The sequence below is a fragment of the Cavia porcellus genome, unplaced genomic scaffold (genome assembly GCF_034190915.1).
Source record: "Cavia porcellus strain 051 isolate PalLab524CR breed Dunkin Hartley unplaced genomic scaffold, mCavPor4.1 scaffold_20, whole genome shotgun sequence".
NCBI classification, from domain to species: Eukaryota; Metazoa; Chordata; class Mammalia; order Rodentia; family Caviidae; genus Cavia; species Cavia porcellus.
In genome coordinates this window covers 47,491,760-47,517,012 of record NW_026947503.1, presented here as the reverse complement: position 1 = coordinate 47,517,012, position 25,253 = coordinate 47,491,760, and the positions used below count along the sequence as shown (strand labels likewise).

Genomic DNA, 25,253 nt, shown 5'->3' with positions numbered 1-25,253 from the left:
ATAAATCAAGCTTTGAAAGAGAGAGGGAAAAAAAACTATCTGAAGGATTTCATTTATTTATTTATTTATTATTATTTTCAATGAGAAGCATGAACACTGTATCTCCCTGAAGGAATATTTTGGTCCAGGGAAGACAGTGTATGCAGTGGGTGTTTTGTGTGTGTGTGCAACACGCGCGTGTGCGCAAGTGTGTGTGTGTGTGTGTGTGTGTGTGCCGTGCGTGCGCGCCCGCGGAGAGCAGGGAGGGGGAGGCGGATGAGGAGGATGAGATCATAGTTTCAGGATCCTCAGGAAACCCTGGTACTGGCAGCAGCCAGCCTCTGCCGTACCCACATGACCCACAACTCTGGCAGCGGACCGGCACTTCCAACATTATTAAATAATAAGAAAGCGGCTCCTGCTCCATGCCCAAACCTCCCCACAGACCAATGGACACCTTCTAAGAGTTTGGCGAGTCGGTGACTGAGGCGCCCGTTCCTCCCAAGGTGTGTGCACTGCGATCCTCGCCGACAGCTCGGCGTGGGGGAGGGCGCGGAGGGCCAGGGGTCGGCGAGCGGGCGAGGGGTGGGCGCCGGGCCGGAGGCTGCCGGCTGCCCCGGGCCGCCCGGGGAGCCGCGGGGCGGAGAGCTCCGGAGCGCGCAGCCCCGGCCGCGCAGGGACCGCAGCCGCCCACGGCGCCGGGGCGCGAGCACAGCACGGCTGCCGGCTCCGGAGCAAGGGCAGGCGCGGCGCGCAGGGCAAAGTCGGGGGCGGCGCGAGCGCGCGGGGGCAGGGAGGGATTCGCCCAACGCCCACTCGCGGGGTTCCCACCTGTGCGCGGCGCTGGCCGGCATGCGCCCGGCGCTGCAGCCCGGACTGCGGTGCGGCGCCTCCCCCGGCGGCGGGCGGCGCCTCGAGCCCGGGGCCGGCGGTCGCGGCTGCTGCAGGATGGCCCGCCCGGGGGCGCCGCGCCCCGCAGGTAACCCGGCTGGCCGCCGCGGGGCCCGGGTGGGGTGGCCCCCGGCTCCCTGGCGTCGCTGCCCTCTGGGTCGTCCTCGTGGGCTGAGCCGCGCGAGCTGGCATGGTAGCCTCCATTAGGGATGACACTCACGTTGAGGGCGAGCCTGGGGCGGGGTGGGGGTGGGGACACCGACCGGGAACCCCGCGATGGGATGGGTTCCCCGGAAGCCGGCGCGCCGCGCGTTGCAGCGCACGCGGGCGGGAGGAGGGCGCCGGGGCCAGGCCTAGCCCCTCGCCTCGCAGAGGCTGCTGCCCACTTCGGAGTTGCGGGCTGCACGGCCGCGGGCCGAGGTCCAATCCGGTACCCGACGCGGAAGACAGACAGGGGGTCGGTCGGCAGCCAGAAAGAGAGAGGAGAAGCTAGGGCGGTGCTGGGGCTCGGGGTACCATTCCTGGGACTCAACGGGAAAACTTTGCTCTTGTGCAGGCTGGAGGTGTGACTTTGGGAAGGTAAGTGCAGAACTTGGGGGGAAATACTGGGTTGGATGCCCTCATGTGTCAGAGCATAGGGTCTTCCACCTCATTAGGTTCGCTTAAAAAAATGATGTTTCGATATTTAAAGTTTTCCCATTACCTGTCTTGATCACTTGGTACTTAATGTGCTTGTGTTTCTGTCTAAACATGAGAAATTTCGGTAATGCTGAAGTATACTGCTTATGAGTTTATTTTACAAAATACATGTGCTTATTCTAAAGGATAGAAACTTTAGGAAAATACGACTCTTCGCATGTTCTGTGCAGTTCACCATAATTCATTCTGTTAATTATTACATCATTACAAGGGCAAATAATAATACAACCTACCCTTCGAGATGAGAAAATTCAGGTAGAGAGAGATGAAGTAACTTACCCAAGGTTGTGCAGTGTTACTGTGTTAAAGCCCAGCTGGGATCTTGCTGTGGTTTTATCCAACTCATAGTACCAAATGTTTTCTCTAATCAGCAGACCACTTCTTCCACAAAAAAAAGAACCTCTTACTCGACTACCTGCTACACACGCAGGGCAACTAACTCTTTTTCTACTTTTCAATGTTGTGTTCACTGCAATATCTTTTGAGTAGTGTTTAACAGTAAAGCTCAAATTTTCAGTGCCAGGTGTGGTGGTGCAAGCATATAATTCCAGCACTTGGAAGGCTGAGGCAGGAGGATTGCTGTGAGTTTGAAGCCAGTTTGGGCTACAATGTGGGTTCAAGCCTAACCTGAACTGCATAGTAAAACTAGAACAAAACAAAGGGGCTGGGGATTTAGCTCAGCAGGCATAAGCACCTGCCTTGCAAGCAGGCAGTTGTGAGTTCGGTCCCTGGGTCCCTGGTACTGATAAAAAGGAAAAAGACCAAAAAAAAAAAACCAAAAAAACAAAACCAAACAACAACAACAAAAAAACCAGAAACATTTTCAGCAGTTAAGATTTACCAGAAATTTATAATAAAGCACATAGTAGATGCTATATATTAGTTTATGCTGAATTTTAAACTTCTAAATTATTAGTCTTTTATATTTATTTACTTATTTTTGAGACAGAGTCTCGCTATGTAGTTTGGGCTAGCCTTAAACTTACTAAATAGCCGAGGCTGGCCTCAAACTCCCAGCGATCCTCCTGCCTCAGCTTCCTGAGTACTGGTATTAGGGCATGCACCACTCCATTCCAGGCTAATCTATTCTTTGTTCAAAGCATGATCATGATTTTATTCATAACACCATTTTGCATAATCTTTGAGCTAGTTTAATTCTCTTTAATCCAATCACTCCAGCAAGAATTTGGGTAATTTTAAAAAAAGAATTACAAAATCTTCTTTTGACCATAAGTGATTAAAAAGCTGGGTGTATTTTGAGGGTATTCATGTGTATGATGTCTTTTAGCCAATTTGATGTACTTTCTACAAAACTCTATAGCAATAACAACTAAAACCACATTTTCTCATTAGCGCTAACTGGAAAGACCTTTAACATCTCCACTTGTTTTAAATGAAGCATGTTTTAAAGAAAGGTCTGAGATGGGTAAACTCCAGCTTCGCGTATTTAGACAATTACTCTTCATTTGAGGTTATCATAGAGTTTTCATAGCCCCTTTATTGGACAGATGTCTCTCAAGACTTCATCTGTTATTTTTTCAAGTAAATTTAATTGCTTCTTCACATGAGTTCCAAACTTATTTTGACATGCATAGATTTCCTTTAATTTTTGTCTTTCAGTTTAATTAAATTCAATGTACATAATTTCAAATGCATACTGTAAACACTGTAAGTAAAAAGAACTGAAATTCAAATGAATTATGTGATCATCAAAACATGGCTTAAGGACAAAAGAATAGTTATCCAGCTCTTCAGTGATTAACCTTGCGCTTTCCTGCACATAACTCAAATGATGGCTTCATCTTTATTTTGGGATTCTAGAGATACTTTTTTTTTTTTTTGTATGAGGGACCTTGTGCTTGCCAGGCAGGTGCTTGTGCCACTGAGCACCTGCCTGGCAAGCACAAGGTCCCCCTTATTTTGGGATTCTAGAATGCAGTCCTGTAGCCAGAAGTGGTTGTATCTCATCAAGAACAAGTGCTTTTGATGTTCCAGTTGAATTTGAATTTTCCAAGTCTGTCATTTAAAATGCTATGTATTAAGACATAAATCCCCCTACGCTTGTATATATCCTTTCTACACTAACTCAAAACTTCCACTTTTCTAGCAGTTACTTATTTTAAACATGACATCCCCTTGCTACTTTTATCTTGCTTGGTGGTTCTGACCTGAATTTTTCCTTTCAAGTCCTGCTCTCTGATTTAAGGAGAATCGCACTGTCTTTGCCTCTTTGTTCCAAGTACCCGTAGAAAACTAGGAGATAGGGGTGAACCGAGAGATGTGTGAACCTTGATAGCTCAATGAACAGGCTTTAATGAGATAACTGTAAACATGAATAACAGGTATTTTTTTTCTGAATGCTAGAAGAAATTCTACTGAGAATATATGTGGAAGAAATCTAGATTCCACATGGGGGTCAGAACAGGATGCACACAGGAAGTGAAAAGTCACAGATTTGTGAAAGAGTGAGGCCTGAGAAGGTGTGTGCTGCGTCTAGTCTTCGTAAATGCTTGCATATTAATTTTTGGAGTTATTTCCTGAATCACAGACATATGGATTCTGGTTCTCTCTTCACTCCTCTAATCACTTTTGTGTTTCCCCACATCATCCACCTGTGGATGGAGAGGTTTACAAAGCTCCTTTTAGTATTTTTTTTAAAAAACGCACTGACCATGTGCTACTTGTATCTGTCTATTATTCTATTTGGGAAAAGTCATTTTGTATTTTCTTTGTTTGCATTTGCAACTACTTTCAAGCTAGCAAAAGTTAGTTTTGTGTAGTTTTTATTGTGCCCCTTGGTTGTTGATTGGTTATATGATGTGTCAAATAGATTTTTAGTTTATTGGATTATATAATCCTTAATATTCCCTGAAGTCCTCAAGATAAAAGAGAATTCAGACTAAGCAAGATGAAGTTGTGTATTAAATATGCTGAAGGAATTGCTACTAACAGGTTAAAACAAACACGATAATGACTAAATTTATTGAATATTGCTGTATGCTACACGTCATTCTGTAATCCTTCAATGAGTTAGGTGGTGTACAGTTCACACTAGCCCTACGGGTCTGTATGGACTATCACTATCACCTTCTATTTTATAAAAGGGAAATTGAAGCACAACAAGGACAATATCCATAGTCACTGTCACATGGGACTGGGCGTGCGCTCAAGCCTAGTGATTGCATGGTCTATAGTGCTAATTATTGGTGTATAATACCTGGTTCAAAATTTTTCTGGCACATTAATTTTCCATCATTGTTTAAAATCAATATGCCCTACCTTGATTGTTTAAATTACTTCTTCCTTAATAAAATTCAATGGAAAAATAGAATTCTTTAAATCAGTACTTTTTGCCTCACGTTTTGCAGGCAAAAGATGTACAAAACAATGAGAGATATGTGAATGTCTGTACCAAGAATGGAGGCAGGCAGATTTGGAGAAAATCTGTGTATATTACATGTTTTTAAATTCACAGATGGTCACTTGAATACCATGTGAATTGCTGAAATAAAAAGTTTATACATTTCGTGTTTAACAATTAGGGAAATATCTCTAACAGATAAAGATTCTGTGACCACTAGTAAACTTAAGAGTTGAAAGTCACTTGTGTCACCTTTCTGAAGTATGAAGTATGAAGGTCTGAAGTATGCCCCGCAAATATGAAGTATAGGATAAAAACACTTCCTGAATTACCTTGGTACAATTTAAAAAACTGCTAATTTTTACATTAGGATCTTTTGACATGAATCAAAATAACTATGACAAAATTCAGAGAAAAATATGGGGGTTTTGAGTATTATTTAAATAATACTGTTAACCTACCTCACATAGTATATGTTTTTAACAGTGAAAGATGGATTTGTTAGGTATGGTGAAGCATAAAAGATCCTTACTCAGTGTCTGATGATAAATGTTAGTAAATGTCATTCAGTCCCTGCAAATGGTGGTAGCATGCAGATGATCTGATTAGTAATATTAACCATGAAATTCATAGTTAGTATTTGTGTACAAATGTTTGCATCTCTTCTTTGAAGTTCTTGGGAATGCTCAAGGCAACCAATACATTGTCAGTGATTTATGTATCCTGATGGAAAATGTGGTATATCATTTTTCTACATGTTCAGCTTCACACCAAGACTGATCTGAAGTCACAAGTAAACTATTGCTCTGATTTATACCATAACTAACATGATATGAGATTTGATTGACTTTTTTTTAAAAGTGCATTTGTTAGAGTAAAAGGAGACATTGTGTTTGCCAAGAATAATGTGTGAACCATTTGCAACTTATTATCATAGTGCAATGCCTTATTGCAGATTTTTATATGTTAAGTGTAAATATAAAATGTATTAATTAGTTGTAGTATTTTAAGTTTTGCTGTGGTAACAACTACAAAATCTTAGTCTAATGCAATCTTCCCATCTTGGTTCATGAAAAAGTTATTCTGTACCACTCTTATTTAGAAATCAAATCTTGTAAAGCCCTGATTATTCAGAACATCTTCATGTCTCATCATGGCACTAAGAACATGGCTAATTACATGTAGTTCTTAGTATTTTTCACCAGGAAGTGACATTGCTGTTTCTCACATTTCATTGGCCAAACCAAGTCATATGGGTGTTCCTAATTTAAAGATGGATGACAAATGTTATCTGTTATGTTTCCAGGCAGAAAAGATTTGCAACATATCTGAGCAGACCTAACAATTATCACATAGCATTATTGTTCTCTTTAATAGTTTTATCACCTAAAAATTACTTCTTGTTTGGTATAAAAATAAACTCACCAACATGTGTGTCCTAGAACTCAACAAAGTAAACTATTGGTTGCCTAAAACTACTAGGGAAGAAAGTAGAGACTAAATGTGTTGTGAAATTGACCCTGTCACTCTTTTCTAGCAGCTCTATATAGTCAAGGGATGGTGATAAAAAATTATGTTTTATTTTGAGTGAACGCATGAAGTAGCTTCCTTGCTGCAAATACAGGCTAAGAATAGTGCCAAGATCCCCATGCAGCGCCCAGTCTGTGTTTTCTGAACAGATTTGATAGTGTCGACATGGTTCAAAATCGGAACAGCTATCTGTGTATCATTTTTATTTCCTCATAGCAATATGGATAAAAGTATCACTAGTGATGTGATGTATTATTAAATGGGATGCAGATAAACATACAAAATTATGCAATGTGTTTTTACATTGCAAACATAATCTGAATAGTTAAAATATAGTCAGTCCATCTTTTAACTAAATTTATTATTTTGAGCTCTTTGGACATTTGCTATTAGAAGAAGTAACGTAGAGCTATCCCATGGTCCTTGTAACCCATGTTAATTCAATCTGTCAGCATTTGGTGTTTCTACGGTGCTTTATTTTAGCCATTCAGATAGGTCTGTAGTGATGGCTTGTACTGGTTTGAATTTTCATTTTATTCACGGATAGTGCTGCTGTACATCTTCTCATATGTTTATTTGCCAATTATATATTCTCTTTGGTGAACTGCAACTTCAACTTCATATATTTTGCCCATTTTCTAATTGGATTACTTGGCAGTTCTACATTAAGTTTTGAGACTTCTGTATATAATCTAAATAACAATCCTGTGTCAGATATGTGGTTTCCAAGGGGATATTTGCTTCATTCTGTTGCTGAATTTCAAAATCTTGATAGCTATAGTTATATAACAGGCCTGGAAGTCAGATACTTTGATTTCTTCCTTTCACTTTATTCTTCTTTTTCAAGTTTGTTTGATCTGTACTACTTCTCTTTGTTGTTTCTTATGAATTTTGGAATTATCTTGTCTATATTGAATTGTTTTATGTAAAATTTGAGTGGGATTGACATCGAATCCATAAATGTAGTATGTGTCTCCATTTATCTAGATCATTTTTGGATATCTTTTATCAGTGATCTGTGATTTTTTCAGCATGCAAACAGTACATGTGTCTTCCTAGACATGTGTAAAATTATTTATAATATTTCTTATTTCTATTTTGATGTTTGCAGTATCCCTTGTTTCATTCCTTATGTTGGCAATTTGTGGCTTGTTACTTTTCTATCAGTTTTATTAAGAGTTTTTTTAGTTTAGTTTTTAAAAAGAATACAGTATACCATTTATCATTCTCTAATGCCTTTTTGTTCTTCATATCGATTCATATTCTCATAGCTCTTTTCTATATTCTATTTTCTTTGAGTTTATATTGCTCATCTTTTTATATTCTAAAGGGGCAATTTAGATTTTTGGTTTAATTTTTTTTTCATTTATCTCATCTATGTATTGAATGGTATGCATTTTCCCCTGAATACATTTTTATAGGCTGTATTTTTGTTTTAATTCAGATTGATGAAAATTTGGGACTTTGTCCTGAGTTTTCCTCTTTGATCCTGGATTGTTTAAAAGTGTATTTACAGGGCTGGGGATATAGCTCAGCGGCACAGTGAGGTTGTGAGTTCAGTATCTGGTACCAAAAAAATAATAAATGTAATTACATTTCCAATGTTTGGAGGTTTTTGTTACCATTCTAGTACTGATTTCTTAATTTGATGCCATGTAGTCACAGAACACATTTTTTGTTGAAATTTGTTTTATGTTCTAAAATGTGATATATCTTGGTTTATAATCTATGTGTACTTGAAAATAATATGTATTTTACATGCTCTGTGTACTTAATAAGTCATATTGATATTAAGTCCTTGTGATATCTTTTATGATTTTCTGGTTAGTTGTCCTATTGATTAAAGAATATGAAATCCCCAATATAATTGTGGTTTTATTTACTTTTCCTTTCACTCTGACCAATTTGATTTTATATATTTTGCAGCTGTGTTGACACACACATATTTAGGACTGATAAGTCTTCTTGGCGTGTTGACTCATTTATTGATAATGTCATACCCTTTGTTATATCTGACAATTTTATTTGCTTGAAAATCTACTTTATCTGATTTTAGTATAGACTCATGTCTTTTTAATTGATAATTTCATGATATCTTTTTCTGTTCTTAAAGTTTTCATCTGCCTATACCATTATATACTATTTGAATCCTTTGTATAAAAAATATTGCTGGGTCATATTTTTTTATCCATTCTGCCAGATTATGTCTTTTTTCTTTCTACTCTTTTTTACTCTTTGTATAGATTAATGTATTTAGTTTTTGTAGATTCATACATGCATATAACATACTTAAATCATTTTGACCCCACATTACCACCTTTGCTGGCCCTCCTGTGCTAGTTCCACATTTTGAGGGTTTAAATTGTATAACACATTTTGCTCGTATCCATCCTCCCATTACCTACCCTTACACCCTTGCCCCTGCCTGTTATATTCAGACCATTTACAGTTCTGTAAATATTCACACTGTAAATATTTATGTCAAATCTATTATTTTATTTTTCGTTCTCCTTGATTTTAGTTTCTCTACAGTTTTTCAACTGACCTGTCAGTTACACGTCAATATTTTTAGAATTCTTACTTTTGTGTAAGTGTTTTTAAGTGCATTACTTTGTGTAGTTTTATGAGTGATCACTCTTTTATATCATATATTCATAGTTTATCACTGTCCACTGCTGTTACCACTTTGTAAATTTGATTGAAGTATAAAAGTTTCACATTCCCTTATATCCTTAACTTACAGTACAGTTGCCCTAAAGAATTCCTTTGTGTACATTTAAAATCACATCAGAGTGCTACAGTTTTCACATCGACTACCAAACACAATGTAGAAAGCTTAAAGGAAGATGGACAAGCTCTAATGTAGTCATTCAAACTTGTAATTGTCATGTTAATTTCTTGCTTGCCATGTTGTTCAAATTGGGCAAATCCTATTGCTGTATTTCCCAACTCACAAGTTCATTATTCTTGATGCTTTAGCATTCCTTAATTATTTTTCCCTTTCTTTTGAAAACTTTCTTCAACAATCCTAGGAGAGAAAGTTGAATTTACGGGAGACAAATATATGTTGTTTTCCTAAAAATATCTTGTTTTCCTTTTCTTTCTTTATCATGTAGGATATATATATATATATATATATATATATATATATTTTTTTTTTTTTTTTTTTTTTTTTTAAAGGTAGGTTTACAGTGTCAGGCTGCAGAGTCAAGGGTGGAAGAATGCCCTGGAGAATCTGAGGACCCAGTCAAATATGTAAGTCTTGGAGCTCCCTGCAGAATCTGGAGAAGTCTATCAAGAAGCCTGAGGTTCTGCATTGGAAGGCTGTACAGTTTGCACTAGAAGTCTTAAGGAAACAGAGAGGAGTGTCCAGGGGCAATAGTGAAGTGTCCCTGAATGAGCAAAAGGGCAGACTTCCTTGTCTGCCTTTTTATGCCATCCAACCTACAAGCTGTTGGTTGATGCCACCCACATCTAGGGTGACTCTTTCCTCTTCAGTAAGCCAATCATCCAGACACCCCAAAATTGTGCTAAACCAATCTGCTAAGTGTTCTCTTCAAGTTGATGTCACATCTAATCTTTGCAATTTCCAAAGGATATTTTTATTGAATACAGTTTCTTGCTAAGCGTTATGTCACTTTCTTCTGGTCTTTATGTTTTCTGATGTGAAATTCACTGTCTTAAAAGTTGGGTCTCTCCTATCATTTCTCTCTTGTTTACAAGATTTTATTTTTTAGTTTTCATAAAGTTAACTAATACATCATTGAATGTATTTTATTAGATTTGTCAGTTTCTTTTAGGCATAAGATTCAGGTTCACTCAGTCTCTTCAAATTTTATCTTCTTTTGTCAGATTTGGAAAGTTTTCAGGCGTTGTGTTTTAAATACTTTTTCAGCCCTACATTTTCTCTTCTGCAAGACCTCTGAGATAAGAGTTTTAGACCTATCATTATAGTCTCATAGTGTTAGCTTTCTATCACTGCAAATTAGTATGCATTTGATGTCTTACAACCTGTGCTTATTTTTCTTATGTTTTTCAAGGCCAAAAGTCAGAAATAAAATCTCACTGGGCTAAAATCAAGGCGTTAGTACTGCTACTTCTGCCTGGAGGCTTCAGGGAATTTCTACAACCTCGCCTTTTCCGGAAGTTATCTATGTTCTTTGATTTATAATTGCTTCCTTGAATATCTCCAGTGTCCTACTTCCGTCATCACTTTTACCTCCTTTTCTGTGGTCAGATCTCTGTTTCCTTTGTAATGACATTGTGATTACATCTACTACCCATCTGCATAATTCTATACAATCTACCTTCTGAAGAACTGTGATGGAATCACATCATAGAATTCATTTTTCAGTACTAGACAGCTGCAGGCTCCCTGGGATTGGGGCAGATCTCCTGAATGTCTTTTGGGAACCACCTACCACACAGAGATTTCTGAGGCTCTGTTCTTCCTTTTTCTGCTCCAGCCTGTTTTCTTTCTGTTGTTCACACTGGATAAATCCTATGGCCCTGTTTCCCAGTAGTTCTTTCTTGTCATTTCCATTCTGTGATTGAGTCCTTTCACTCTGAATCTTATTTCTGATACTGGCTTTTTCTTTTTAGTTCTAAAATGTCATCTTAGCTTTTCTTTTGATGTTTCTTAGCTGATACTTTTTACTTTTTCATAATTATTTACTTAAGTGTTTAGTTACAGGTGCTTTGAAAATTTGTCAGATAGTTCCGACATCTGACATCTAACATCACCTCATTGTTGACCACTTTTATTTGTTCATTTAGTTTTTTACGATGACTTTTTAATTAATGCCTATTTTCTTATCAGGAGACTCTGGATCTAATGTAAAGCTTCTCATTTAGCTGGCTTTCACTAATATTACCAATTGAAAGTAGAGGTAATGCCACCTTATCATGGTCAGTGGGGTTGATGACCACGCTCCTCAGTTGGTCCATCTTGATTCTTTATGAGCTTTATATCACACAGGGCCAGCTGAGAATTTAGGCTTCTTACTGAGTCTTTACTGATGCTTCCCTGTCTGGGAAGGGTAGAAGTACCCCCTTTATGTTCCTTACATGGTTTCCACTGACATCTTGGGGATAAAAAAGGTTGCTGGTGACTGCTGACTGCTAACTGCTAGTCTTCAGTGGCAGTCCTCATGCTGCAGGAGGCTGTGCCAGCTGAGATGAAGAGGGGAGCCTTGGTATGGCCAGGTGTGTTGAAGTCCAAGATCTCAATATGAACTTCATTAATAGCATGCTAGAAGTAGGGAGGAATCTTTAATTTCACCTGATGAGAATGAAAGTCCCAGTTTTCAATGTGGCTTTCTGTGACAGCACAGTGGGATGGGTGGTTGGAGCTGGGGTCCTTTACTATAACATAGTGAGGGAACAAGTTTTTAAGTTTTCTTTCTGTGTTGACCTGAGTAGAGCAAATGTTTTGTTTTATTTTATTTTGTGTTGTTTTTATATGACTAGACTAGGGTAAGCACTAATTGCTTAAATATTTTGCTTTGTTTTTGTCTTAGACACTTTCTCATTGCTGGGACAAAACACCCAACACTCACAAGTTAAAGGAGAAAAGAATTATTTTGTTGTATGATTTGTAGAGGTTTCCATCAATGGCTGGGTGGCTCCAAGGCAGAGTGGCCTGGCAGATTGGCATGGCTGGCATAGGAGAAACAATTGGTAGCATGGCAGGTGGGATGTGGCCTACCTTCTTTCTTCTCCCCCTTTTTATTCCATCCAGGCAAGACTGTTGGTTGGTGTCACCCACACCCAGGGTGTATCTTATGTCTTAAGTAACTCCATCATCTACTCCCAGAACAGTGCTAACCCAATCAGCAGACTATTGTAGTATCACACACCATGATTTAGTTCACCTGCCCACGACCCAGTCGTTCCCAAAGGCCCCACCTATGAGCGTGTGGGATTTTAGGGATACATCTAAATACAAGGCATAACAGTTTTTTGTTTTGTTTTTGGTACTGGGAATCAAACTCATGACCTCGTGCTTGTCAGGCAAGTGTTAATGCCACTAAGCTATATCCTCGGCCCATGTTTTGTTTTTTGATGCTAGTTCTTTTCTGGTTCTTAGGCTGGAAAGCATATGCTTTTGTTGGCTCCTTTTGAAACTCTGTGCCTATTGGCATTTCTGTTTCTTATGTTTTAGTTACAAGCCTGGGACTAAACCTCTTTAACTTTCAAAGATTTTATGTGTCTGTTTTATGTATAAAATCCAGGGTTTTGAGTTGTACTTAGTTGGAGGAACAAGGAAAAGTTATTTTACTCCAGAAGTGCAATTCATATGTTTTCTCAAGTGTAAACTGAAAAACTATCACTCCACATTGATCCTGTTAGGATTAATCTAAAAGGATTACTGCTGATCTGTTTTCAAATAATCAGCGCTTTAAAGGTCACTGAGATGAATGATTCTTTGAGTGGTGATACAGATAGGCTCACAGAGCAGGTCATTAGTCCAAGCTGCATATACCATCTGGAGGTACAGTCAGTCCCGAAATCAGTGCCCTCTCCCCTCCTGGGAAGGCAGAGCTCCAGGCAGTAGCAAGTTGGACATTTTTTTCAACCTCATAGAACATCTTTTCTGGTAGCATTCTGGAATCATACTGTCCTAGCTTTCACCATGTTCTAAGAACTCATTATTGCCAGGTACATCATCCACATGAAATGCAGTTCTGCAGAGCAAAAGTGTGGGGAAATGATTTTGAGATAGGGAGAAAACAGTGGACACAGAATTCATCTTTACACTCTGAGAAACACCTACCAGCAAATATTCTTGTTCTTTTTTATGTAAAAGGATACACTAAAAACAAAAATAGCAATTTGCCAAGATGTTGGATTAAGTATAAGAGTTAGAGTAAAGAATTTTCTGCTTGGGTTGTGTGTTGAGAAGTGACAGCTGACAGGAGGAACATCGTAAAAGCAGTACTATAAGTAAATGCTTGAGAGAAACAAATCAAGTTTTGGACATTGTAGCTATCCCTGGAGTTCTCACTGTACTGGAACAATGGTTCTCAAAGTGTCCTCAGTCAAGCAGCATTAACAGAACTAGTACCTTGAGAATGCAGAGTCTAAGCCAATATCCTGGGCATGGATTCTAGAGCAGGTCATCAGTCTAAACTGCATGAACTGTTTGGAGATACCATCAATCCCAAGACTGGTAGTACTAAGTTGTCAGCCTCTAGGGAACTCTCATGCTCCCTGAAGCTGTGAACTAGAGTACTGTACTAGAGTAATTCCTCCAACCAGTGCAGAATACACTAAGTGTATGCTTTTAATACCTTTGACTCATCATTTTAAGTTTCTTGGAAATTTTCTTTTTTAATTTAACAGTTGGGGGGCTTTAACTTTTTCAAATAAATAGACTAAAGAAATTAAAATGAGTGACCTAAAACTATCTCTTTGGTTAAATGTCAGTATCTTGCACAATTATTTGCTGGCCTCCAACCAAATCTACTCAGTATCTGATTTTTTAATTAACTCCAAATATGAGCCTGCATTTGTTCCTCACAGTTGCCAGATCTAGGAGTTCTCTAGCTCTTTTTACATCCTGCACGTACTGAGGGTTCATGAATGTACTTGAAGGTAAGGATGGCAGTTTCTCTGCATCATTTGAAGGAGATGCTTTTTAGAAGAGCTTGTCACACAATATCGTTAGAGACAGATGCATATGCAGATGTCCAAACTCATCACTATCATTCCCACATCAGCTTCACCACGGGGAATTCGTTGTCTATTGCGCACGGGCACTTTTCTCTGGGGTCAGTGAGATTAAAGAAAGTCTTAGCTACAAGGCTGTCCTGTGAGAAACTGTTTCTGAATAAAGCTTATAATTGGGGTACAGTACCAAACCCCAGCGGTGACCTGTTCTTGAGTAAAGTAGGTAAGACAAAATTGGCAAGAAGCAAAAAAGCAAAACCTTTTAAAATGCTATTGTAATAAAATGCAGAGGTATAAAGATTTGAGAAGTACTCTGTAGCTCTTATCCCTAAATGTGGTGTCAGTTTTATTGTCAGGATAATATTTTACATAATTTTATGCTGTCGCCTAGCAAATAAGTAAACCTAGAGGACCTAATAGACATATTCACTTAGTAGGTACCACTTGTGATAAGGAATACTTTCGTTTTTTAATAGGTAAGCATATTTTACTATGCATAGTTTAAGCTGTTTTTTATTTTCTGTAAATCCTAAACTTTAGTTTCATGTACCCTTTAGTCCATTCTTGTTCTTAGTAGAGAAATACTTTGTGAACAACTTACTTCCTTTTAATTTATGATGATATACATTCTCGGTCCATAAAAGTTTCATTGTCTTATCCTTTCACTATTCCTCACCACCAGTCTCCTTATGTTTGTTGTGTTACTTCTGGATTGTGTGTGTGTGTGTAAATCTGTATGTACACTCAGCTGATCATAATTCACAGTTACTCATCTTGCGTGTGTGTTTAAATGGTTAGGCTTCTGCAATGTTTGGGAGATAAGACTTTTAAACAATCATTATACAATATTTTTCATTAACACCATTTGGGTAGGTTGTAGGAGCCATTCCTTAAAAAACAGATTTTTAAATGGTGTAGCAGCTGTTTGCTCTCACACACAGTCATTCTTTTTCAAATAAAGGCTCCATCCCTGGCAGTACTAATCAGATATCTTCCTTCTTAAAGTAATTACTTGGCTGGCATTTGTTTAAATGTGGCAATTAAGTCACCACACAGTGCTTAGGTAAGGCTTCAGTATGAGGGAAAATAGATTTTACATCATAGATGAGGAGGAAGAAGGGGGATTCACAAGATCAGAAGGTGCTCACTACATCTTTGGTGGGTACCAGTCCAGATTTCCCCCCAGAGTGTCAGCTTCTATTTATAAACACAAAATGTGTTCCATGTTCCATTTTCTCATGAGAAGATGAATCCTGTCTCTTCCTTTTAACTACTGGAAAAATAATGTTTAGATTAGGATGTATGCAAAATAACACTTTCTATTACTGCTGCTAAACACCTTTTAGGAAATGATACATGAGTCAGATTGAGTTTGAAAATTTGATCCAAATATGAATCAGATTCTCAAAATAGAAAAACATTTCAAAGCATCTGGCTATTCTTTTTTGTTTTCTGTGTCGTGTGTACTGAAATCATCTTTTTACCTGCTTGCTTTTTGTTGGTTTATTTGTGTTTTGTTCTATTTCATGTTGTTCTTGTTTTATGCCTTAGTTTTTAAGTGTGTATAACAGAACAGCTAGAAAACACAAGTTTTAAATACACCTAATGTTTACATTTATTATAGACATGAGATAGTGGTTTTTTTGTATTTTTCGTTTTTTTTGTATAAAAAGGAAGAAAGGCAACTAAAATGAACCAAGAAAGTAATACTTTAGTGCCAGTGTTCCTTGGATCAGTTAAAAGGGCAAAATAATCCAACTTCATGCAGGCACAATAGTGCACGAGAAAAAAATAGCCTTGTCATTTGCCATGATGTGTGTAATGCTTTTTGTTTTTATGGCTGAGGTTGGTGATCAAAATGGAAAAAGGTGAGGTACATCAATGCCTCGTTTTTCCTTTGCTTTCATTGCTTCTCCCTATATGTGAAGAAATGAAATGTATACCAATTGTCTTTGTCTGTTCCTACCAATTATCCTCTCCATCTCTCTACTGGCCCATTTTCTGTTACCAAATACCTAAGGCCAAGCGACTTTATAAAGAAAAGAGGTTTATTTAGCACACTTTTCTGAAATCTTAGAATGTGGTGCCAGCATTAGCTGAGCTCTAGAAAAGATCTCATGGTAGATGGAATTACAGTGGTGTGAATGTTTGCAAAATACACAAGAAAGGAAGGCAGAGTTGGACAGGAAGGGGCCAATGAAGACCTTTCAGTATCCCTACCTCATAAAGTTTCCCCTAAGTATTAATATTGCCACACTGAAAACTAAGCTTCCAACCTATGAACCTTTGGGGATATATTTAAATCATAGTGATCTTGTTTCTCTTTGTTTTGGGGTTGGGGAGTGAAAACTGGGCCTCAGGCATGCTAAATAAGCACATGCTCTCCCAAAAGGCTGTACCCACTGATGCTGCTCATCTCCTTTGGTTTCTCATTGTCTTGTTTTGTTGTTCTCTTAGCTTTCGTCTATCAGGACCTCCAGCCAGCATCTAGCTAAGTGGGATGGTCCTGAAAGGTGACTCATCACTGGCCTTGTAAAAGTAAAAACATTTTAGTCGTGTCCTTTGTGTTTCTCCAAACCCTTGCCAAGTCTATAGCAGACTTCACTTTTTTAATTTTCCCTCTTCTGTGGTCTAGCAGACATTCCTTGTATTCTGTACGGGAACTAACCTTGGCATAGCTCATACTAGCCAAACTTTGTATGTGTTTTCTGTCTCCAGGTACAGGTACCTATGATACTGGCATTTTCTTGTAGTGTTTGTCAAGATGTTTCAAAAACTGCTGGTACCATTGGGATATTTGCTAAAGGTGCAGGTATTTAAACTATACACTAGCCTTACTCGCTAACTCACAACTTCTCTTCCCAACTTTAGAATTTTAAGGCTAGCACTAATGATGGAAGTTCACCTTCTTCTACACTTTGTAATCTAGAATCTGTGCGTTTCAACCCCAAGCTTCCCATTTGAACGTCTGATATGTTTCAAATCAATAACCAGAAATAAACTTTACAAGTTAAAAGATAGGTATGGAGGCCGGTGTTGACAGAGAAGAATTCATCGAACTCATGAAAATCAGTGATTGATCTTCATTTTTAAATTCAGAAACTAAGTGCGTCTCTCAAGGGCAAAGTCACATTCACCAAGTTTATGAGGACTAAGCTATAAATGTGCCAATTTGTTACAGAGATGGAATGGTCATTGCCCCTGGGACCAGCCTACTGCCTAGAGCATCCTTAACCTGTAGGCTGATGTTCATGGGAGGAAAAGCTGTCACCAGGTTTCTCTTCCAACCTGGAGTCAGGCTGCAGAAAGTTAATAAAATAAAAATAATAGATACATATATTTAAGATTTACCATGTGTCAGGAACTGTCCTAAATGTTTCACCTATTATATTTAGTCCTTCCCAGTGATCCTTTGTGGTAATATGATTAGCTCTAATTTCTAGTAAAAAAAAAAAAAAGCTACACAATTTTTTCAATCTGACGGAACTGAAATCTTTGACTCTGTGACTATGTTATTAGTCAAAGGAGGAAGAAATTGCTAAATGCTCTGACAGCTGCCCAGGCCTTGCCATTAACTGAGCTATCTGTACAGGGAACAGTAGATTCTAGTTAAAGAAGGAAGGAACATGCACATCACCATTCACGTGACTAGGATGCATAATGAGGATGAACAACTCCGGGTGGATGAAGGACAATGCGATGGTCAGAATCTTGTGGTTTATTGAGATCTACACAATCAAGCTCTGAATGAGAGATCTACACAATCAAGCTCTGCTCTCAAATTTGCTTTTCTAAAAATACATATCATAGCTCCATGGAAATAACTAGTTGCAACTGTTAACAAGTAATAATGGAAGCATCTCTAGTAATCTTAGGTGAGTATATCTACATCACTCTCCTAAATGTCCCCAAGTCTTAAGATCACCTTGCCTCACAAAAATTGAAGGGCTGGGGATTTAGCTCAGAGGCACGAGTGCCTGCCTGGCAAGTGCAGAGTTGTGAGTTTGATCCCCAATACCAAAGCAAACAAACAAACAAACATCAAAAAACTATAAAAATTTAATGAAACCGGCTTGAAACTCTGCTAGCTCTAACTCAGGTATACGTCCTGTTGAGGGACAGATACCAAGCTTTTGCAGTTTTCCTGTGTCTATGCTCAACGTTCTGTAACTGCCGAGTGCCTGAGCACCACCCTGCATCTTGTTTTGGAAACACAATGCCAACTTAGATCATGCTGCTGAATGCTGACCTTGACTCATTTACTCCCAACAGCACAAACTCCCGGCTGTGTGTTTAGTAGACTTTATGATAGGTGGGTGTGGGGCAACAGAGGTGAATTATAGAATAGAAATATCAGAGACCTCTTGTACTAAAACTTCTTCATTTATTTTTCCTGAAAAATCACAGTTCATCTTTTTAAGTCATGCTTCAATGTTTTGTGATGGGAGGAGTGAGGTTATTTCTAAGTGTACAGATTCATTTTAAAATGGCAAGTAAACACTGTAAATCATATTTCTGGTTTTCTGCTTTCCTCTGTTGGTCTGCTAGAAAATCTCTGATTTCTAGCCACTATTGAAATGTAATCTTTACTCTCTGACAGGGAAGTAAATGGCCTGATTGTCTATACAACAAATGTCTGCAAGCATCAGGTCCTCTGCATGTATAAATGTTCTTTCCCTCACTGGTAAAACAGCGGATCAATGATACGGCTGCAATGTGTGGTCCTGGGGATACTATTCTGGGGTTCTTTTAAGTCTGAGATAGTTACTTTAACGCCACAGTGATGGTGGTATTATTATTCACTCAGAGGTACTTGTGAAAGCACACCATCTGCTAAGAGTGGAAAACTTCAGAACCTTAGGTATAAAAAACATTGTATATCCCTGAATGGATACTTTTGGAAAAAAAAAACTAATTTAAAATAATCTTTTCTGTCATGAGAAAGGATTTGTAACAATACCTAAGGAAGCATGGTTTGCATGTCACAAGTTATGGTTTATCAGATTTTTCATATTTGGTGGAAAATAAAAATTTTCTACTTTGATGAAAAGTAACAATGGCATGATGGAAGATAAGTTAGCAAAACAGCATAGAATAATAATACTGATTACACATAAAATCTGACCACTGCTATACTCAAGATAACTATAGTAAATGAAGCTTACAGCTTGTCTGTAATGGTGCATGGGAAACTTTTGTGGTTGCTTAAGATGAGTGGTTAATGTAATAGTAGCACTATTTTATATTGTCATGCATTTTCATAGACATGTCCTTTATGGCTTAGTTTATTTTCCAGAAATATAGTCTTATCTTTAAAAACTGCCAAGGTGTGCATTAGTGCTGCCTGAATCTCTTACACTAATCTCTATATCATAAGAAAGCACTGATTGAGATTGATGCAAATCTACAAGACAAATGCAAGGCTTAAAAGTAAATATATGCTAATGGTAAACTTGTAGAATTCTTGCAACAACCAAAGTATTATGATCAATATATGTATATATTGTCTTTATCTAGTGATAGGTCAAGAAAGAGAAATATGGCAGGTCTCAGATATAAAAGGAGTGTTTTATTGCTAGCATCATTTTCCATAGCGGTACTCGAAATGTTCTTTAGATTGGCCAGATGCGGAGTGATTTGCTCCAAGTTCTAATTAGGAAAACTATCAGTCTATTGCAAGGTGACATCCAGCTGCTAAAGTGACCTCCAGAGTGAGACTGGAAAGATGAAAGTATCCATTCATTAGTGTTGACAAAAAGGCTAGAATACACCCTGAAAATGAAGACCAGAACATGTACCACTGTTTTGTCCTCAGGGAGCTTATATTCAGTCTGCTGGGAAGATGTAATTAAAATGAAACAATATGATATAAAGAGACAAAATTGTGTTGTATGAGATAAAAGCAGGAAGGCTATCAGTAGATGTGTAACATCTTTACGACTTTTTTGTTTCAATAACTGCATAAACAAGTGTATATTCAAATTAACTACTACGTAGAATCCACCTTAGACCTCTGCCGTGAAAATCAAGAGAGAACTTGAGTCTTACAGGAGTGCTTTCAAATTCTAAGATTTTGTTCACCACAGTGTTTAGGTTATGAATTCTGCAAATAGAAGTTTCCTTGTTGTAGCAAGCTGAAAGAATAGACTAAAAAAATAAAAATCTAATCCATTTTATGAATAGATAACCTAGTTGTTAGAATCCAGTCCACAGAAGGTATTTAAGAAATCTGGTTTGCTCTTAGTTCTCAGTATTTGATAAAGATGAATGCTCGATTTTTAATTTTTAAAGAAATATTCTGTAATTTTGTTTGTGCTAAATCCTCATCAACACAGAGAGATGGAGTTTAGGATCCAGTGAACAGTTGTTTGGGCTTTTAGCCTGCATGAGAACCCCTGGAGAGATTTTGGAAGCTCAGATTGCTAGGCCCCTTTCCAAGTTCCTGAATTAGTAGATCTAGGATGGGAAACAGGTGTTTGTATTTCTAACAAGTTAGCAGATGATACTGACACCACAGATCCAGGGATCACATCTCGAGAGCCATCGATATGACACATCAAACCCATGATGAATAGCAGTGACTTTATCAAAAAGCAAGTCTTTGAAGCTTAGTACTGAAGCATTTTGGAGAAGAAATAGGATCTTGAAGTATGTCCAAAGGAATGTATTTGCTAAGACTGCTACAGCTTTTTGGCTAATAAAAACCAGAAATTTATTTCACAGTTTTGGAGATAGGGAGTCCAATATCAAGACAGAGTTAGTGTCTAGAGGGGCCTACTTTATGGCTCAGAGATAGTAAATATCTTTTTCCTGAATCCTTAGGTGTTATAGTCTGAGTGGTTCCTGGGTTTTATGTATAAGATCACTAATTAATTGCATGCGTGAGAACACTCCCTCATGACCTGAACATCTCCCAAAGGTTGAACTACTAACACCATCACCTCGGGGATAAGGATTTTAGCATATGAGGAAACGTTTAGGACACACAACTCTTCAAACCACAGCAGACTGTGCACTTTTGTAACTCTTAGATTCGTCCTGGGCTGGGCCATGAAATTTAGTACTGTAATAGGTGAATGTGTGTCAGAGCATATGGATTAATGTTCATGGGTTGATTAAGCTTTGGTGTGTTTGATTTTGTTATCGAGGAAGACTGTTTCTTTCTTTGATGCCTTTTAAAAATTCTTGCTCAACATATCCCAAAATGGCTAGCTTAGCTCATTCTGATGAACTCTACCTTAAACTCTAATCCAGTCCACATGGGATTTTTCCACTTATCTTTCTAGTAGGCTTGCTGTTTATTTGCCTTTCTAGATGTCAAACGATGAAGGATAGATGCCATTAATCTTTGTTTGGACATTGGTTAGCAGATATTTATGATTTCTGTTGTTGCTCCAGGAGCCTTAAACTCTTATGATCCTCCAGATTTAATGTCCTGCACAGACTTTTCCTAAAAAAAAAAATTCTACTAAGATTGTAATGCAGAAGTGCTTAGTTCCTTGGAGAATCATTCTAAAAATATTTGCACACACATGCATATGTACAACAAAACCATTTTTGAAAGGATCTTATTAGTTCATAATCAATAATTTTATTTATGAAATAATGCTTTTCTTCAGTTATATTGTACCTTGTCCTGCTTACTATAACGGGCAAAGTTTGTACCCTTGTCCCCTATTACCTGTATTTAATAGATTAGTGTTGTGTTGTGTTTCCAGTTTTCCTCAAAAAACTGTCCTAAAGTATTATCCATTGTTGCATCTTGTTTTCAGAAAATTATTTTCTCATCATCAAGAAATCAAGCTGTCCTAAAGCCACCTGCTGCTATACCAAAGAAGATTTTACATTTTTCTTTTAAACAAAATCTAGGGGTGCATATATTTTTATTATATAAAAATCAAATCTTCGTTTCTAAATTTGGTTAAGGATAATAATGTATGTGTGGAGCATTAAGCATGAAAGGAAATTCAGATATCATCAAGCCTCACCTTTTCATCAAAGAAGTTAAATGGATTGTCTGCAGCCACAAATAAATAATGCTCATATTCATAAACAATAGGGATGAGACATTTTAGCCTTCTGGCCAATCCTGTTCAGTGACTGTACCTGAAGTTTTAACGGTGATGGATCTTGGCAATCCCCATGACTGTGAGAACCAGTTAATCAAAGCAGCTGCTGTTGTTGAAACTGATCATACTGAAGTTGGCTTAAGTTTCTGTGGTACTCCTTAATGCCTTCAACTTTTAAAACTTTTTAAAAATGTTGAGACAGTGACAAGAAAAATTAGGCAGATGTGCCATGACCTTTTTGAACCTTATTTACCCAGTGGCATCACCTGCAAAACTGTAGTTAAAATATCATAACCAAAGAATTGACACTCGTGTGAATAACATTCAGATTTCACAAGTTTTACATTGATTTACTAGTGTGTGTTTGTTTTGTCTGAGCAACTTTATCACACATTCATTTGTATAAATGCCACTTAAGCCATTCTAGGTGGAGAACACTGTCATCATCACGGAGGTTCCTAGTGCTACCCTTTTACGACCAGACCCTTTTCTCTTCCCTCTCATCACTCTATTCCTAGACTTCAACACCCAGTAGCCCATTTGTCACTGTAATTTTGCCAGTTTCAAGTGTAACATAGGTGAAACTTCCCTACTATATCCAATCTTCTGAAATTAAAAAATTAGCATAATTTCCTCAAGATGTATACAAGCTATCCCATGGACTCATAGTTACTTTTATTGCCAGACAATATCCCATGATATAAATGAGCTACACTTGGTTTACCTGTTCACCTATTAATAGACATCTGGGCTTTTCCCAGTTTGGGGTCATTATAAATAAAGATGTTATGAATGTTCATATGTTGGTTTGTGTGTCAATATAAATTGTTGATTTTTGATGATCCATGCCCAAGAACGCAACTAATGAATGTTTAGTTTTCAAAGAAACTAAACTGTTTTATAGAATGAATGTGCCGTATTACATCCCCATCAACAATGTATGAGAGGTGAAGTTTCCCTGTATCATCATTAGCATTTGGCATCACAAATTCTAAAACTGGTGCCCTAAATGTTCTCAGAGGTATAATAACATACCTGTCACTTCCTGGTGCTTTAGCATTCTGGAAAGCAAGTCTATTTTTGATAAGCATATTCTGCTATAATTAAGAAGTGGACTTTGTGTGCCTGCTTTATATAAAAGACAGTGTTATATTTTTTTCTTTTCTACTGTTACAGTTACAGTTAGCACATATTTCATGTCTTGGCTTAGAAGATTGTTACCCAGGAAACACTTTCAAGTTATATATTTGGGGTCTCAATCCTTGAAGATTCTGAATGTCAGTCCAAAGTGAATCTTTTCCATCTTGATTTGTAAGGCTTCCCAGGTGAGCCTAAAGCATTTGGGAGCCATTGTCCTGTGGTACAGCACAGGACCACTGGAAATGTCTTTACCATCCCCTACCATTTCTTTTCTAAATAACTGTTACTTTGGTATGTATAAGGCATTTCCTAGATCTTCCCTCTTGTTCAAAATGAAAACACATCATAAATAGTTCCTGCTCTGAGTCAATCCATTCCATTCATTAAAATCTCTCCTACAGTAATATCTCAGAGGCAAAAAAATGTCTGTGTGATACTAACAATAACCATAACAGAAAAGCCGTCAGTTACTAAGCATCCTGTCTTCCCTCATCTGTGTTCTCAGCGACCAACCAGTTGCTGTCTCACATCACAAGTTATTCTTGTCTTCCATTCCCCATGACACCCCATAACCAAACAACAGAATATTCTATCAACCGTGTCCTCAAAATATATCCCAACATTACCACTTCTGACTTACTCCAAAAGCCATTCAATCTTAAGTCAGTATTATCATATGTCTACATTATTTTGGTAGCTGGGTGACTAGATTGTCTCCTTTCCATTTGCTTCCCACAGTTGTTCCTTTGAAAGGAAGCAAGAATAATCAAAGTTCTTATCAGAGATAATGTCATTCATCAACCCAAAACTATCAGTCACTCCCTAACACATTTAGGTAAAAAAATATCAGAGCATTCACAGGTATTACCTGCAGCTATGCCATCACCTAGCTGAGTATTCTCTCTCCAGTCTTGTCTTATATCATTCTATTCTTTGTCTTTCTTTTTGTTCACTATTTTTGTCTGAATAGGCCAAGTTTTTGCCCACCTCAGAATCTTTGCACCTTCTGGTTCTCCCATCTGGATCACTCTCTCCATAGAACTTCTCAAGGCTTACTGTTTTACATCACACAGATCTCTGACCACATACCATTCTCAGTGAGGCCTTCCCTGCCCATTCTATCTAAACCACCGTTCTCCTCACTCTGTCCCTTTCTTCTACTTCATAGTCTTTATTACTACCTTGCATTATGGCATATACTTATTTGGCTGTTTACCATCTCTCTTTCTCCATAGGGAAGGGTTTTAACTTGTCCACTTTTACATCCTTGCCACATGGCCCACAGTGCTCATTAAGTATATGTTAAATTCACATACATGAGTCAATCTGGGTTTTCCTATAGCAGTGCTTTCCATGTTTACCCACTCAAACATAGATGATATTTCTGTACATTTAGGAGGTGTGTCTTAATCTCTGTAACTCATTCATGATCTTGTTTCTCTTTTGTGTTTGCAGTTTAATATTTAAAAAGCACAGAGCCATTTCTAGAACACTTAATCTTCAAAATACTTCACCATTATCTCTCTATTCTGAAGTCCCTAAGCTTTCTATCCTGTCTTAATTTGATGCTTTCAGACTTAGGTTGAAAGAAGACTAAAAAAGAGGGTATGTCACTGGTGCCCCCATAGACAAGGAAGTACTTCACGTACACTTTCTGTCTCTCCAGACAGTTACAGAGCCATGTGAGAGACAGAAGTATACTCTTATGCAGAACAATAACACATTCACCCTGGACCTTCAGGATAATATTACTTCTTTGCACACTGATAATAGATCATTTTCCTCTCCTTTCATTCGCATCTTCCTCATCCACCCTGAGCCATTTCCTACAAGAAGTCGTGCATGTGTTCTATGTTCACTGATGCCTGAAATGCTAGTACAGCCTGCCCTCTTTTTACTCACACTAGGAGCAT

At 38.0% G+C, this 25,253-nt stretch overlaps 1 protein-coding gene across 2 annotated transcripts in view; it reads left to right on the top strand.

Moving 5' to 3' along the window:
* The first annotated feature begins 265 nt into the window (after positions 1-265).
* Dtna (dystrobrevin alpha) overlaps positions 266-25,253 on the top strand; it is a 371,976-nt gene continuing 346,988 nt past the window's right edge. The window contains exon 1 of one of the 2 annotated variants that reach the window (XM_063231777.1): positions 266-485. The gene's annotated coding sequence lies outside the window, so the exon portion shown is untranslated. Of the gene's footprint in view, positions 486-1,241; positions 1,450-25,253 lie in introns of those variants that run through there. The other variant, XM_063231779.1, reaches the window with a different exon arrangement.